The sequence below is a fragment of the Aptenodytes forsteri genome, unplaced genomic scaffold (genome assembly GCF_000699145.1).
Source record: "Aptenodytes forsteri isolate BGI_AS27 unplaced genomic scaffold, ASM69914v1 Scaffold391, whole genome shotgun sequence".
Lineage (NCBI taxonomy): Eukaryota > Metazoa > Chordata > Aves > Sphenisciformes > Spheniscidae > Aptenodytes > Aptenodytes forsteri.
In genome coordinates, this window is record NW_008795920.1 from 709,011 (window position 1) to 721,466 (window position 12,456).

A 12,456-nucleotide genomic window follows, 5' to 3' on the forward strand; every position below is an offset into this window, starting at 1 on the left:
GGACACACTCCAGCACCTCAATGTCCTTCTTGTAGCGAGGGGCCCAAAACTGAACACAGTATTCGAGGTGCGGCCTCACCAGTGCCGAGTACAGGGGCACGATCACTTCCCTACTCCTGCTGGCCACACTATTTCTGATAATAATGAATCATTGCTGTGTAGCAATGCAGAAAAAAGCAGATATATAAGGCCAAGTCAAGATACGCCAACAGGAGTTCCCTTAAATGCTCTATGTTGCACTAGAGAGGGACAGTGCACCGTGCGATGAAGCAGAGTTTTTCCTTGCTGTGTTCCTTTGATGTAACCCTAGCCAGGAGCGCTGTATGTATCGTCAGCGGAGCTCGTGCAGTGAGATGAAAACAGAGCTCGCTCATTTTAATTTTTGATCGTTTTAAGTTTTAGCCTAAGAAAAGCAATTAGCGTTCTGTCGCTGAAATGGGATAGCCAATACCCTGGGTGCTTCATTATGTAGACTCCAGAGCCTGCGAGGCAAGAATCAAGAATGTGGAGGGGGGGGAAAAAAATAATTTTTAGGATGAATAGCAGAAGAAAAGAAAAGCCCCTTTGGAGGGAGTGGCAGGTGTATTCCAGGTAGAAGGAAGCGTGATTTGTGTTTAGCAATCCTTCAAGCTGGAAGGTTGATTATAACACAAAATCTGTTTGGCCTTTGGGAGATGGCGTCTTATATCTGGGCCCCCTATATTTTCCTGTTTTACGACATCACTAACGGTAGCCTTATTTGGACAGTGAATGTCCTGCATTCCTTTCTACTACAAAGGTCTGGCAACAGCAAAGAACCAGAACAAACTGTCTGCTGAAGTTGAAAAACAGGAGATAAAGAAATGGATGTGTTATGGCTATGGTGCTTTATTCTTTTAAGGGCTCACTTGCTATAAAGATATAAAAAGTTCTTATTGGCTTACAAGGTCTTTTTTTCCTCTTTCTTCTAGGGAGTTCCATCTAAGAATTCCCAGTATAAACCCTATCAGCAGGGTCAGCACAACAAAGCCAAGAGTGTCTGCCGAGTAAATTGCACCAACAATCCAACTGTACCTATGAGCGTTTTGATGTACTTCAGGAAACGTTGAGAAGCTGATGGTTCAATAATTGCTGGGTAGTTTTGAAGATGGAACTTGACTAAACTCTACTCCCCCTCCTTTTTCTAAAGGGGTAGGGTAATCGGGAATGCAAAAGTGGGAGGGAATAAAGGAATATAAAATGGTGGGAGGGAAAATACTAGGAACCAAATTTCCTGTCCTTTTTTTTTTGTTGTTGTTGTGGGTCAGTGATAGGTGATACATTTTTAAGCTTTTCTATCAAAGTACCTTTAACGATGACCCATAGAAACAATTTTCTCTCTAACACAAGCAAGAGAGATGCTGTTTCACTCCTTGGCTACTCTGCTGTAGGCTACCTGTTTGTACCAGACTGTAGGGAGGTCATTTTATGTTGTGGATTGTCATTCCATGTGTCAATTCGGGTCACTGAATTTCCTTTTCCTCGCAAGACCACATTGGTCTTGGAACTGTAGTCTCAGAGATGAAGTGCCAGTGCCTCTTCCACCTGACGTTTTGATTAGTAGGGGAAGTTACACTTGAGGAATTGGTCTTACATCAATGGCAATCGGTTTTTTAGTTAGTTCCAGCACCACACTGAATGCACTACCGTGCACATTTTTGATACGGAGTGTTACGTGCAAGCATAGCCGAATAGAGTTTTTGAAGATAAATATACCCACTCTGTGGTATATTTTGCTTTGGTTTAAGTCTGGTCGGAAGGACCTTCTCAACTTGGAATGAGAGGATGACTCCTTTCTGACTGACAATGAGGAAAACTTCCTCCTTTCTCTTCTGGTGCCAAGAACCCTGACCTCTGTTTCTGTGTGTGTGGAGGAAAGGGGATCCATTCCAACGGGTGTGTCTACACATCTGCTTTCGTGTGCAGTAATGTTCTGACCTCTTTTAAAACAAGAAAGGAAAAAGGTTGATTTTTCTATAATTGATATCTAAAAACGAATTTAAAGCTTTTTATTAAGTATTAAATCTTTCTTATTTGCATGTGCAGTGAAGTGACCAGCATTTTGTGTCCAAAAATGAAATGATGTGAAACCTGCCTTAATGTGTTTATAAGTATTTGGCTTCACCATGGGTACCTTGATTGATTCCTCAGTCTCTTCTAGTACATCTGTGAGCATATTGGGGTAACTTGTGGCTAAAAATGGATTTATCTGGGGAGGGAGGATAGGGAGAGGGGAGGAAGATGAGAGTTTATAGCTTGGAGAATGTGTTGACTAGGTTGCAAAAGTTATTTAGTCTTAGGGTATCCATTGCGTAATTCATGCGTGGACGTCTCAGCTGAGAGTACAGTATAAAGTGGTGGATTAAATATTGTGCCACTAACCAATTGTACAAGTTGTTGGTATCCCAAAACTTGGGGAAGAAAGTAGCTCCCAGAGCCTTTATCATGTAAGAATGATTAGCAGTTACAGCAAGGGATCAGGGGAATTGCCTGGAAAGTAATAGCCTTTGGGAGTAGTTCAGCTTAGTGATCTGAGTAGGTTTAAGCTCCTTGAAAAATATCCCGTGCCAAAGTGATTGATACTATATTAACTCTTTTCTTAAAGATTTGAAAATACAAAAATCTTTGATATCGCTCATTTGGAGTACTTGCAAGAAGACTGAATTGTACTTTGCTGCTGCTCTACCAGGTATTGCTTTGGGGAACCTTACCTGGTACTGCAGCCAGTGAAAATTATTTTCCTTTTTGAACAGTCTGTTACGGTTATTATTCTGTAAATCTGTCCTCTTGTAATTCATTGTGTTGAATTAAATGTTTCTCAGAAAGTAGAGATTCTTCTAGTCTGCATCAAGCCCCTACCTGGAGTTTTTGTGCTACGCCCCTTCCAGTTGTTTCAGTGAAGACGCTCTTGCATTTTTGTTGTGGGCTTCATTCTGAGATTTGGATCTTGGTATTTGGGACCCGGCAAATACAGAGTGGAATACAGAGTGAAACTTGTGGAAAGCCAGTTCGTTCTTGCTGCAGAGTCTTTCTGTGTCCTCACCAAGTAAGAGGCTGCCAGGGTGTCCCATCTAACGGGCAAGTTGCTGATACGGTCCTTTGAATCTCAACTCTAGCAGTTTATAACCCATACTAGAGGTGTTCTTTTGACCATGGCCATCCTGTTCTGACACTTACTTCTTTTTAAAAACTTGTTTAATATCTAGTGATGTCTTTACTTTTGTTTGAATCTAAATACATTGTAAGCGTATGTAGCACCAGAACTTAGATGATTGAGATGAAACTAATGTTTTGATGCATTCAATATCAAGTTTAAATTGCTGCCAACTTGTGTGCCAACTCTTTTGTTTTCACCACTCTACTTTCCCTGTCCAGCTCTCTTTCTTTCCTTCAGTCCTTTTAAAAGTTTATTAATGTTTTCATTCGTATGGAGGAGTTGATTGTTCAAAGTACCAAAAAGGGGCCCAGGACTCCTATCACATCCAAAGAAACTTAAATAACTTTACCTGCTTATCAAGACAGGTAAGTAAATAAAATATTCCTTTTAAATGACCCTGATGTCTTTCTCATGTTGCTGCAATAATAACTGGATTAGTTTGTCTTACCACAGCCTACTGCCATGGACGTGACTGATGGGCATATAGTGGTCTGCCATCATTGAATGTATCCCCAAGATGGAGAAAGCAGTTGTTACTTGAGGCATATCTTGTTAAGCAGATGATCAGTAAAGAACATACTTAAGAAATTGAGTGGAATTGGGGCAAAACTTGCCTTTTATTAATATATAGCAGTTGTTACGTGAGAACATATTAACGGTGGCGTTGTCCGTTGTTCCGTCTGAGATCAAGTTCATCTGCTTGGCGAAGTAACTAGTGAGGGGTGCTTTTGGAACTGGTAATTCTTTCCGTCAATGGTAATGACGCCTTCTTGTTGCCCTCAAATATTATAAATGTATGTGATACGGAGCTGCAATGTGAAATAGCCTTAAGGTTTGTCCTGCACACTGTTTGCACTGGTAAACTATTTTGATTATTTTCTACTAAAACAACAGTACCGAGCTCTGTGGACGGATAGTTCTGTTGATACAGTTTAATCCTCTTTGGAGATACTATCTAAGCATATTTTCGTGGTCCTTATGCAGCTTCACTAAGGGGTAGGATCTTGCCCAGTGCAGCTAAGGTTTTGCATCTTTTTCCATAGACAGTGTAATTTTGGATACATACCACCTGAGTTCACAAAAGCTACATTTCTTATGCTGTGTCATGCTCAGTCAGGTTTTTCTTGTTTTATCTGGAAACAGCAGCCTGCCTAATTCTAGAGGGCACTGGCTGGAGGAGATGGAGGGGATGGACTGGTTTGGTTGATGTTGGTAGATGGGATGAAAACCCTCGAAGTGCCGTTTTACTCTGCAAAGGTAACTTTGTAAAAAGAGACTCCTTGTTCTTTAAAACTTCTGATTTTATCTTGTGCAGAGTGTGTTGGAGCTGTTCCATTAAGATTACTCAATTTTTTCTTCTCCGTTCTGTTTTGCAAAACTAACGAAGTTAAAGGGAATGTAATTATCTCCCTGTTTGTATTACCAGTGTTATTTTTACTGAATTCTAGTTGGATGAAATTTTGTGCAATCAATAAAAATAACGAATTTGCATGGATTGTGTACGGCCTGTACAGTCTGGATTTGGCCTGCCAAGCTTTTGTAGGTGGTTCTGCCCAGGAAAAGTTAGCTTGATTCACATCTGAAATTGAACTTGCTGAACTGGCTGTTGAGCAAGAAAAGGGAGGCATTTTCTTGCTTGCAAACTGAGCACGTCAGGAAGGGAAAACAGTCATGAATGACATGGATGGACTCCGGGAACGTAGGCATGTTAAACCCCGCGTACGGAGGCTTCGGTGTCATGGCTGTGAGTTGTTTTCTAGTGATAATATTACATGAAAAATATTTCTGAAGTTAGAATTCATGGATAAATATACACTCTTGTTCTACTTCCCATGTGAAAGGAGGCTAGCTGAAATTAACTTTCCAAATCAGAAATGTATTTTCATCAGTAAAACACATTTTAGTTACTGTGGGAACTGAAAGCACGCAACGTGTACAAGGCAGACTCTGCTGAATGAAAGCTTCTCATCGATGCTAGGATATCAGCTACTGGTCGAGGTAATTTTGCTTCTTTATAGCTATAAGAGACTGTCCTGTTGCTGTTTTCTATAAAGTAAGAAAATGTTGAGTGCGAGTATGAGCGAAGGTTTAGAAAAAATACGTGTATTTTGCAGCTGTCTTGCTGAAAACTAATCTTGTACAAGCCGGCTGTGGTAATTTGAGGAACAGAGGGAAGGGGCAGCAAGCTGTCCTGTTAGTTAAAAGTTTCGTTGCGGCAAATTAGTATTTGTGCCAGTTGCACAGCTCAAGGCTGCATCCATATGTTTTTAAAAGACTTTCAATCCACTGATGCTACTGTACCTTCTACAGAGCTGCTGGGTCACTCTGTCTCCAGTGTGTGTTGTGTAGCCGTACGGTAGCAGTCTCCCTGGTTTAAGACTTTATCCTCCAAAACAGACAAGCTGTTCACCTGAAGCCTTCTTTCCAGGCTTACTTCTGTTGTTGGATATTAACTTCTAATCTTCTATCCTTAGATTTCCTGACCTAGTACTTATTCATCCCTGTCTAACTTTGTCTTGGCTCCTGCTTATCAACTTCTAATTGTTCTTCTAAGATCATTATGAAATATATTCTTGCCTTTCTTCCCTCCTGCTTGCCATTGAATGTTACCTCTGTGGCAACTGTAACGCTTCTGTATGTGGGAAGGTATTTTAGCAGCTTACCCCCTTGGTAGCTCTTTCTGATGAAAGAGAACAGCGTGCCCGACCCGGCGGCTCCTTCCAGGCTCCCCAGCAGCACTTACGGGTTCGGAGCAGCCGTTGCAAATGGCAAGAGGCCCTGGGACCTCAAATGCAAAGTCTTGCAATTAAAGGAAGCATGGCCGTGTCGTCTGCACCCGGATTCCTCGCTACCTTCTGTTGGGATCTGTTCCTGGGGTCTGATAATCACTCAGCTCTTCTTTCTCACTCTATACCTGGTTGCTTGGGTTTGTGGTTTTTTTTTTCCCCCTACTCCTACTCTTTACTACTTTGCAGGAGGTAGATACAGCAGAACATCTGAAAGGATAACTAGTCTTTCAGCACTTCTGAGTCATGTCCTTTTTGTCTAGCTTTAAAGAGAGCCCATTCTATCTAGACTGATTCTCCCGGTCCTCGAAAAGAAGGTCTTATAACATGTTTAAAGGGGGAGGGGGCAGGAGAATGTTTGTTTAATGAAGGAAAAAGTAAGTTTTTCAGGATTAACTCTCCAGTCAGACAATCCTGTTTATTTGGGATTACGTCCATAAGAACAATCTCCAAGAGTCCAGATGCCCATGCAAATCTTTGGATGATACCACTTACTCCCTATCAAATAAAATGCATATTCTTAGCTGTTGTCACTCTGAACAGAAATTTCTGCGTACACTGGAACTGCTTCATAACAGGCTTTTCCTTTGTGGTTGGTCAAGGTTCCCAGTGTTGCATATTTTAGCCCCCTGCTTTAAAGAAGCGTGCAGCTAAACATGAGAAGGTGGCGTACTAATTCTGCAGCACAGAAAATAATGCCCTGTATGGGATGTAGTGAGCTAAAAGCTTGGGTTTGTTCTCAGATTAGCAGGGATCAACTCTGTTCCCTTGAACTAATGAGGGAAAACCATTATCCTTCAGTTTGACCCCATGACTAGCTGGAGTATTTGCTAAATACTCCATCTGAGCATTTGCTAAATGATGTTTACAGTGATAGAGCATTTATGAGAATGAGGAGAAAAAAACATTTCAAACTTCAGAATGACCCACCAAATTGCATTTGAAATTGTCAGGGTTATTGGTTAGCAATTGAATTTAGTATTGATGAGTACTGTTATAGCACTAGCTGCTAGTAATAAATAATATTTACTGAGTATGGTAAATTAATATTTAATTCATTAAATAAATCTCTTAACATTTAGTGGATTTTTCGTACCTTGCAGAGTCACAAATGATAGCTTGAGACCATGCAGAACTGGAATAGTAGGGCAATGAATGACCTCTTAAACGGTTTGCCTTTAGTGGCAAGATTCAGGAACTGCTTAGCTGTAGGAATCTGGTTTCATTCGCATATACAAAATACAGGTCTTCTGATAAATAGACCCCCAAGTTTGAGCTTTCGGAAGGAGATGAATACTAAAAAGTTATTACTTGGTTTTGTTTGTAATTTGAGTCCAGTTCTATGTCCTGGATTAGCCTATCCAGCACGCTTTATGCGGTTCAGTAATCTGACTAAATGAAAAATAAAAGATGGTACACCAAGCTTTCAAGTTTTACGGCCCTTCAGATTACTAAACAATGCTTTTGCCTGATCTGCAATTAATTCTTAGTTTTCCATCAAGTGGCTCCTCCACAACTTCTCAGAAGTCATTACCTGAAAACCAGATTCTTCATTAATCTAATGCATGAAAAAGATGTTTGCTAATGGCTTCCCTCAAAGTGCCTTTTTTTATGTGCCGCTGTAGTAGGGATATCTGTTAAGATAACATTGTGGTGGTGATACTAAGAGGTAACAGAAAAAAGACTGCTTGGCCTGGTGGTGCCGAGAGGATCACAGTTGTCCGTGTTTTGAGTTATGTAATAGCTGGTCAGCTGTAGCATGTGCCTCTAATATAGTTTTTGCATGTCACGTTGACATTGAGCCTCACCACCTTGAGCCATCTCCATATGTCGTTCCCTCAGTCAGCTACTTCGTGAGATGATTGATCTCAGGCTTAGGTCATTTTTCAAGTTACAGATCTTGTCAATCTGTCTGGCTCCACCTACATGCAGTGATTCAGCTCCTGATGTGCTGAAATATTCCCTTAAGCCTTCCCACACACAAGTAAGGACTTTTTTATAATTCTTCTCCAAGCTGCACCACCTCTTCTGCGCTGTGTTCAAAGCCTGTATTTTTTGTATGATGTTTGCATGTGCTTGAAGAACAGTGCAGAAAGCAGAATCTGATCTCCTAAAGAGTGAGAGGAGCAACTACAGTCATAGAATCATAGAATAGTTTGGGCTGGAAGGGACCTCTAAAGGCCATCTAGTCCAACCCCCCTGCCGTGGGCAGGGACATCTCCAACTAAATCAGGTTGCTCAGAGCCCCGTCCAACCTGACCTGGAATGGTTCCAGGGATGGGGCACCCACCGCCTCGCTGGGCAACCTGGGCCAGTGCTTCACCACCCTCAGCGTAAAAAATTTCTTCCTTGTATCTAGTCTAAATCTATCCCCCTTTAGTTTAAAGCCATTCCCCCTTGTCCTGTCGCAACAGGCCCTGCTAAAAGGTTTGCCGCCATCTTTTTTATAAGCCCCCTTGAAGTACTGACAGGCTGCAGTAAGGTCTCCCCGAAGCCTTCTCTTCTCCAGGCTGAACAACCCCAACTCTCTCAGCCTTTCCTCATAGCAGAGGTGTTCCATCCCCCTGATCATTTTCGTGGCCTCTTCTGGACCCGCTCCAACAGGTCCGTGTCTTTCCTGTGCTGAGGACCCCAGAGCTGGACGCAGTGCTGCAGGGGGGGTCTCACCAGAGCAGAGCAGAGGGGCAGAATCCCCTCCCTCGACCTGCTGGCCACGCTTCTTTGGATGCAGCCCAGGATACGATTGGCCTTCTGGGCTGCGAGCGCACATTGCTGGCTCATGTCCAGCTTTTCATCCCCCAGTACCCCCAAGTCCTTCTCGGCAGGGCTGCTCTCCATCCCTTCATCCCCCAGCCTGTATTGATACCGGGGGTTGCCCCAACCCAGGGGCAGGACCTTGCACTTGGCCTTGTTAAACCTCATGAGGTTCACTCAGGCCCACTTCTCCAGCTTGTCCAGGTCCCTCTGGATGGCATCCCGTCCCTCTGGCGTGCCGACCGCACCTCTCAGCTTGGTGTCATCTGCAAACTTGCTGAGGGTGCACTCCATCCCACTGTCTATGTCATTGATGAAGATATTAAACAGTACTGGTCCCAATACAGACCCCTGCGGGACACCACCGTCACCAATCTCCATCTGGACATTGAGCCGTTGACCACTACCCTCTGGATGTGACCATCTAACCAATTCCTCACCCACCGGACAGTCCACCCATCCAATCCATACCTCTCCAGTTTAGAGAGAAGGATGTTGTGGGGGACCGTGTCAAAGGCCTCACAGAGGTCCAGACAGGCGACATCTGTAGCCCTTCCCATGTCCACTGATGCAGTCTCTCCATCATAGAAGGCCACTAGGTTGGTCAGGCAGGACTTGCCCTTGGTGAAGCCATGCTGGCTGTCTCGAATCACCTCCCTGTCCTCCATGTGCCTTAGCAGAGCTTCCAGGAGGATCTGCTCCATGATCTTCCCAGGCACAGTTCTGGGAATACACAATCGTTCTCTGAAAGTATCTTTTGCCCCTAAACGTTGGATCCCATTTACAGCATTTGGCTAATGTGCTGTGATTTAGGCAAATGGGTAACTGGGGGGTTTTTTGGTTGGTTGTGCATGGGGGTTCCCCACTATGTGTTCTATTTAGGGGTTGATCTACAAAAGGATGGTCTCTATAGCAGAACAGATACTCTAGCTAGGGTGTTGTAACTTCTGCCTTTGCACACTTGACCTGGAATAAGAGTGGCTGTTGCAGAATTGTACTTGGGGCCCGAGTTAGGCTTGCATAGCTGTGGTGGTACTAATTACTCCGCTGTAGTTATATTGCTCTGTTTCCCCATACAGAAAACAGCTTAACGGGCTGTTACACCTCTGCTTTGCTTTAGGAAAGCGTTCTTTAATTCCCTGTACATATACAGGGGATTGTATTGGTCACTTTGGGGGACATCTTCGTTCTGTGGGTGATCAGAGACCGAATGATTACAGGCAGCACAAAGAGGCAGCAGAAGCAATTGTGAATGAGTCCTGATAGGGAATGGGGAAACCACCTGGAGGGATGGGCTCGGAAGCAGCAAGCAAGCGCCTTCTCTCTTCTCTCGTGTTCAGGGAAGTTGGATCTTCTGTATGGTTGTGTTTTGGTAAGGAAACGGAGTTGTGCTAAAGAACTTCTCTAATTTGTGTAATCCATTTTCTCTTAATGGGAGACACAAGTCTCTTAAAGACCTGCTACTTTAAGTCTCCTAAAGACCTTTTGCTCAGGTTAAAAAATACAAAGGCAACTTGGTGTCGTGAGTGAAATTAAGAATCTAAGAAGAAAGCGTGAGCTAGTTCTGCTGAAAATGGAACAGATCAGAGGCATAACATCTACAAACCATGTTTGCCAAAAGCACTTAAAATAACAACTGGCAGTTTCTCTAGGTGTTGTTGGACTTGACGTAGTGATTTCCCAAAAGGACTCTCTCGAGTACAGAGTGGGCAAAAATGGCAGCGTTTGGAGCCAGCATTGCAGTTCCTGAGGTGAGCTTGAAAGCCCACATACAAGGCTTCTCATGGGGCTTGAGAGATGGTGACGTGGTGGCCTGCGATGGCGAGGAGTGTGGTCAGTATTGGAGTTGCAGCAAGGACATAAGGAGCCATTGAGACAGGTTCAGATACAGGCGTAGTCTTCTACGTTGGTGCAGGTTGCCCAGAGAAGTTAGCAGCGTTGGTCATTAATGAGAGTTTTCTACGTTTTCTGGGAACGGGAGAAGCTTGGAAGGGAGGGGTTGTACTGTTCTGTCTCAAGTAATGGAAAACCCACTATTTTTAGTAGTTTAGTGGGGTGTTTCAACTTACTAGGTTAAATAATCTGGGAAGTGAGAGGGAGAGATGTCTCACAGCCAGCTTATGTGGCTCAAATCTGCTGGTCTCGCCACGTCTGTCCCTGGAGGAGAAGCTTCAGTCCGCAGTAGGTGCGAGCTCTCTGTAACACGCCTGGAGCCTGCCGGCTCTCTGAACAGCTCCGCGGCATGGGGAAGACGAGTCTGAAGTGGGAGGATTCCCAGAGCTGCGCTCATGCCGATGCGCCTGTGTAAGCACCGAGGAGTCTGGATGGATACGGACAGATCTCCGTGAAATTGAGCCGTGAACGCTTTGGGGGAAAACAGAAGTTGCTATAGTCTTCCTCTGCAGCAGCCATCCAGAAGGAAAGAGCTGGTGGGAGCTCACTGCCGAGACCTCTGAAGGTAAAACGGGAGGAGCAGAAGCTTGTTACCTGTTTTCATGAAAACTTTTCAGCAGCTGGAAGATGTTAGGTTTCGTTGGCAGGCAAGAGAAATGGAAAGAAGTAAGGAGGCAGTTCCTGGTGGCTGATCTCTCACTGGAAAGATCCCATAGAAGTTTCAGGTGACCCATTCAGCGTATCGGAAGGTGAAAGTCCTTCATAGGAGTCACCAGCCGAAGGGCAAAACTTGGGAGCACAAGGACAGACCACATGGTTCGTGTGTTTGGGCCACTGACCGGCAGGAGTTAACGTTTCCCAGGATCTGTGAAGTGTGCAGAGAGGGGGTGTTTTGCAGCGGGGGTTTCTAGACCAGACACTGATGGTTCTTGCAGTTAAAAACAATCCCAAGCCGAATGGTTGAATTAGTCCCAAAGACAGTGATTGGGAAAGACCATTATGTGAAAATGGAGAAAATGAAGCTTGAGAATAGGACCTGTGGAATTTGAGCATCTGAGGTAGTGGGTGAGCGGATAATTGGTCTCGATATCGTTATAGTGAATTAGCGCGCTGTGCCATCGCTGCCAGGGTTTCTTAAAGCTCCGTCTGTGGAAAGTCCCCGCAAAGCAATGGCCCAGGTGGAACAAGTGATTTGGAGGTAACTGTTTTGCAGTGAGCCAGCTGCCTTTGTGGGGGGGGGAGAAACCATCGCAGCGGGGACCCGATGTGGTGGCTTTCCGGTGGGGGAGGCTTGGGAAGGTGGTCTTGGGGCGCGCAAGCTGCTGAAGTTGTGCGGCTCTGTCTGAAGCAGCAGCAGATGACTGTTGCGCTGCTGAGCGCAATAAACGGCAAAATAACCCTTGCAAAATAGGAACTAAAGAACCAAGGGAAAAAGGTAGGAGAAAAGACGAAGATTTTGTGTTTTCTTAACTTATCTAACTCGGGAAGAAGGAAATATCCTTTGGTACCCAAAGCGTAGCTGTGCTGTGGCTCCATACCCTCGAGTGCTTGATAAACCGTGCGTGGTCCCGGCGCGCGTGGAACGGGTGGACGGGAACAGTCCGCCTGGGTGGACGGGAATCATCCCAGTCTGCCTGGGTGCGGCGAGGAGCTGCCGCGTCCTCGGCAGGCGCTTCGCTGCTCCCCTGTTGCTCTTTGCGGGGACGCACGACTTTCTCGTCAATAAAAGGGTTGGGCGAAGCGATACCCGGCTCACCTGATCCGTGACTTCTGCTGGAAGTTGGTGGAGATGGGACCGCTTGGGCTCGGGAGGGCCGTGGTGTAAGAAGCCGAACGCCGGCAGCCCCG

The 12,456-nt window shown here is 44.7% G+C and overlaps 1 protein-coding gene across 1 annotated transcript in view; it reads left to right on the forward strand.

Annotated features, from left to right (window-relative positions):
- MBD3 (methyl-CpG binding domain protein 3) overlaps window positions 1–2,012 on the forward strand; it is a 15,100-nt gene extending 13,088 nt beyond the window's left edge. The window contains exon 7 of the mRNA XM_009284878.1: window positions 951–2,012. The gene's annotated coding sequence lies outside the window, so the exon portion shown is untranslated. The remainder of the gene's footprint in view (window positions 1–950) is intronic.
- Window positions 2,013–12,456: the final 10,444 nt, after the last annotated feature.